Source organism: Temnothorax curvispinosus, unplaced genomic scaffold (assembly GCF_003070985.1).
Source record: "Temnothorax curvispinosus isolate PA1 unplaced genomic scaffold, ASM307098v1 QBEX01009898.1, whole genome shotgun sequence".
Classification (NCBI taxonomy): Eukaryota; Metazoa; Arthropoda; class Insecta; order Hymenoptera; family Formicidae; genus Temnothorax; species Temnothorax curvispinosus.
The window spans coordinates 1-5,107 of NW_020219678.1; the positions used below are offsets into that span (position 1 = coordinate 1).

At 31.9% G+C, this 5,107-nt stretch overlaps 1 long non-coding RNA gene across 1 annotated transcript; it reads left to right on the plus strand.

Moving 5' to 3' along the window:
- Positions 1-25: 25 nt before the first annotated feature.
- Positions 26-678, plus strand: LOC112459535. Its single transcript, XR_003041334.1, has 2 exons — positions 26-176; positions 536-678. It is a non-coding gene; the product is annotated as an uncharacterized LOC112459535 (long non-coding RNA).
- The last annotated feature ends 4,429 nt before the right edge of the window (positions 679-5,107 follow it).

Sequence of the window (5,107 nt, forward strand, 5' to 3'; positions counted from 1 at the left end):
CAAGATCCATTATTCAATAGAGCAAGAGCATTGGAGATGCTGCGTACGATTCTCTCTGGTACGAATCAAATTCCAGAGACAGTCGTATTATATTGTTGTTAATAATGAGGTCGCAAAATCAATTGACTATTACAATTGGAAAGATAATGAATTTGTCTCTAGAACAATTTAGCAGTGTAAGTCTATCACAGATTTGTTTTCTATAAGTGAAACTCTTCACAGATTTTATGCTGAAGATTTGTCTCATCGATAATTGTTTAGAATCAATAAGAAATAGAAAATGCGTTATTTCTTTTAAAATATAAATAGAATGTTACTATCAATTAACTTTTGTCATATACCATATATTTTTATATTCAAATACATATTTTTATATAGTTTGCTATTTGGTTCAAATAGCAAATAATATTTACTGCACATTGCTACATATTATAGAAACAAGTCAAATGACAAATAAATAACTTTTCACATTAAATTTAAATATTTATAATTTTTACATAAATATTCTTATAATTATCAAGTATTACTATTGCAGATTGTAAAAGCTTCGGCCTCCTACATGTCAGTCCTGCTTGCAATGTATTGAAGCAAAACTACATTTCATTTACATTAAATTTTTAATAAACAGCTTGTTATTGTTTAGTTTTTAAGAAATGTGCATATAAATTAAAACAACAAGAACCATTGCAGTATTACTTACTATTCTTTTTCATGTGCGTGTACATTCGCATGCGTGCGTGCGTTTCAATTGGAGTAAGAATAAAACTCGGGACTTCCAGACGGTAGATCGATGACTCGAGATACGCAATTTTTATTAAATGAAGTCGGTAAATGTAACCTTGTACTGCTTTCTTTTTCCCCCTGTTAGCATTGTCTGCATCACTTTGTGAGTCTCGATAATTTCTTTTTCCTTTTCTCTTTTAATTTTTCTGTAGAACTTCCATACGAACATTATACTCTTGCTGCCTGCACGGCTTCTCGCATTATTTTCAAGTCTCATAATTATAATTGGCTGCTATCGCATTATCCGGACAAAAAAGAGAGTGAGAACAAATAAGGGAGAGAACGAATTCGTAAACTTTCTGTTATTATTTACAATTTCGTAATTGTATATCTATAGTTGTAATCGAGTATCTTATGTTCAGTACCAAAAAGATGTTTAATATGATTATTCGTTTTCTCTCAATTGCTTGTCGATGCGCTTTCGTGTTTCAATTTTCAGTAAGGTAAAACCTGCTAATGTTTGATGCTTCATAAATCATTGATTAGAGAAGCTTTTTTCTCGCAATTATGAAAATGACTGCAATGAGCAAATGCTTCTCTATAAAATTCATTCTTTGCAACTTCGGTATCTGGCTAGTATTATGCACTGTTTTGCGCAGGTTGTTCTGGTTCGTGACATTAATCGTCATTCAATTTGTCAGTACACTTATATTGCATTGCACTATCATACCGATGAGCTGATGGATTTGATGGACAATTTGAGCTGCTTTTTGACAGGCGTACAGCCTGTTGCTTTTTAAACTGATTATCTTCTGACGGTGAGTAAATGTGATTATTCTCATTTTAAATCGTCTTCTTTCATACGATACAAGTATCAAATTGCTATTTTGTAAGTTATTTAGCATTGGTTTTTCTGTACGGTGTAGATAGTTTTGCGATATGTTGACAGCTGCGGATTAAAAAGAAAATGCGAAATATCCGTTCAGCATGAACATGATGACGAACATGGCTATCAATATCGCGTTTCAAATGCATTTATCGGCCTTTACATAGCCGCTATAGTGACCTGTAGTCTGGGCATAATTTTGTCGGGGGATATTGGAGGTGATAACCTTAATATAACGACTGCTGCCGTTCAAGCACTTGTTTTGAGGATCATCACATCAACAGTTTACCCGTGCACGAGCTCGTAATGATCATGCAATTTTTTCACATGTTAACACAAGCGTGATTGACGTGCTAAACGCTTTAATCATGACGTTGGCAAATCATAAGATTTATCGTTAAATTTCGAGTGATTTTATGTTAGGTAATCATCATCAACGTAACATGCTTCCGATCAAAAATTCTCGATGACTATAGATATTGATAAAACTTTAAGGTCAATTCTGGAAACTAAAATTTAAATCGTTTAAAATAATATTGCGTCGATATAGGATGATTTGACTGTCATAATTGAAGCGATGTGTGGAAGAAAGGAACATAAATTAAAATTATTTAATTTTGACTTATATAATTCAAAAGCTTTTCATTTTTTCACAAATTTTACTTTTGTATAATCAATCAATATTGATTAACTGTGTATAATTATTCTAGAATCACATAAATGTAAAATAAAATAAAGATATTTAAAATAATTTTTACTTGTGTATCTTTCTTTCAGCTCAATTAATACTTGAACATGTGTATATGTGTGTCTTAGTTCTCCCATAATTATTTATGTACAATGTTATAAAATCTATCTCAACAGTTATTTCTGTTTGCTGTAATTTTTAGGTATTTCATGTTGGTGGACGTCAAATCGATATCACACGAGAACAGTTGATAAACGTATTTTCCAGCATACACATAAACAATTTAACCCAAATCCACAATAAATAATCGGATAGAAAAACAGCGAAAGATTATTTTATATATGTATAGAGAATGGGAGAGTCTCTATTGTTACATCGCGCTGATGCAATTTATTTCGAATACTTTAATCATTTGCTCCATAGGATTTGTTATCTCTATTGTGAGTAAAATCGAGAGGTATCAATAAGAAACAAATACTTATCGATAATTTCATGACTTACAGTAGATATATTATTAAAAAATATCTCTAGAATACACTTTTTGAAATAACAAAAACTAAATTATTAATAACGTAATTAAAATGTTTTAAAGCTAAACAAGTGATTTGAATTTTAAATGGGGGAAGTACTTGTTTCAACACTATAAAATAATGTCATTCTCTCAACGATGCTATTCTGCATAATGATATTAAAAGGGAGGGATTTTGTTTTTAGAGAATTGGTAATTGCATGGTTTGTAGAATAAAGCTGTAAAAAGGGTGTAAAGAGTATTAATGCAAATAACGTTGCAGTCAATAAACGGTCCAGACGTTTCCACAATGTTGGAGAAGACTCTGCTGTTTTACATCATTATGAACTTCGAGGCGCCCAGTTTTTTCTTTGCCGAAGAATACTTAAGTACAAAGGTCAGTGTATAAAATTTTAACTTAACAACTCGATTTCATAATCCATTTTGAAGTCGTTTAAATATGAGGTTTCACATCTGGGCATTTAACGAATGGCATTTAATTAATACCTACCCTGTAAACTTTAATCTCAACAATCGAGCATATTATCTAGATTTGCATAACCGATTCAACAACCTCAGTTACGTAAAGATTAATGACAATTGGTTTTTGTTTTTATATATACAGGGTGTTTTTTAAAGAACGCTCACTAATTATATAGCGCTATTCCTTATAAAAAATTGAGTCCTGAAACATTTTTTTATAATGCTTAATAAAGCAGTAATTATTGAGAGTAAAGTTAATCCAATCAATGTCATCTTTTAGCTGGGCGTACGTTAATATATTTTCAGAAGTATATTTTTATCCTTTTTCGGTGTCGGCGTCTTACGTATCTCTGATGGCCATGTCCTGAAAAAGAAAAAGAAGAATTAATTATGGTTAGTTGTGAAAGAAAATAATCAAGAAACACCTGAATATTATCATTTTTGCAGAACATATTGAAAAACTGTACTCGTATATTGACGGTAAGTGATTTTGATTAATTCTACGGTTAAGAGGAATATATATTATAGGAACTGCGCTGTTGATTCTGCAGAATAAAAGAGTACTAATTCGTGACTTTAATTATTCATCGTTTTATTTCATTTCCCTTGCTCTTTTTTAAAATTCTAGTCGATTGATCGACCTAATGCTGCAGAAAGTATAATCAGGAATTTCGTGTTCTACATCGTTGTGAGTGTAGAAGCATATGTGTTCTGTTTTGCTGGAGAATACTTGAGCGCTAAAGTTAGATATTGAGACGAATATTGTATATACGATAAACATTACATTACATAATTGTTTCTAAAAGATACAAGATCCGTTATTTATTATAGAGCAAGAGCATTGGAGATGCTGCATACGATTCTCTTTGGTATGAATCAGATCCCAAAAACTGTCGAACAATATTGCTCTTAATAATGAGATCACAAAATCAATTATAACTATTACAATTGGAAATATGGCGAATTAGTCTCTAAAACAATTTAGCGGTGTAAGTCTATATCTCATTTGTTTTGTACGCGTAAAAATTTTTACAGATTTTATGCTAAAAATTGTCTAGAATTTCTTTTTAAGATAAATAGAATATTACTATAAATCATTTTTTGTATATCACTTTTAATATAAAATGAAAAATAATAATATATTTTTTATTTTATATTTATATTTTTACAAAAAAATATAGTTTGAACAGCCTGACACCTTTTCTCTTGAAGACGTTAAAAAAGCTAATCGATGTCTACCTGTGAGATGTTATTCTTGTGCTGCACTCTCTTTGTACTATAGTAAGCATCTCCACAGAAACGACGCTTCCCTTGTTCGTGTCTTCAATCTAGGTACCGTTCGACACTGAGGATCGCATGATACAACACCTCGAACGTTATTTGTAGAGAGGCGGGGTGTTCCGGACAGATTAAATCACTGAATCCGAGGCACGCTGAAACTGATGAACTTGTGCTTCTTAGCTAGATATTTTGTCATGTACTGCCGTGACTTCGTCACCCATCTTTTAATTTACAAATACTTGCAACACGAGCTATATTTTCCGCGCAATACTTATTCCTAAGAAAGATATCTCCCAGCGATATGTGTGAGTTCGCCCGTCGTTCCCTCTTTTGCGACGCACTACCAACAGCGAAACTTCACTTTCGCATCGTGCGAGTCGTGGAAGCTTGCATTTTGTACTATTTCCTTAAAGCTTATATTTTACCTATTTGTCAATTGCGAGAAACCGTTAGTACTGCAATATAAAACTTCACTTATCAATTCGTTTCTCCGTCTTCTGCTTTTGGCTTATTTTTTGACGATTATTGCGCGCAATCT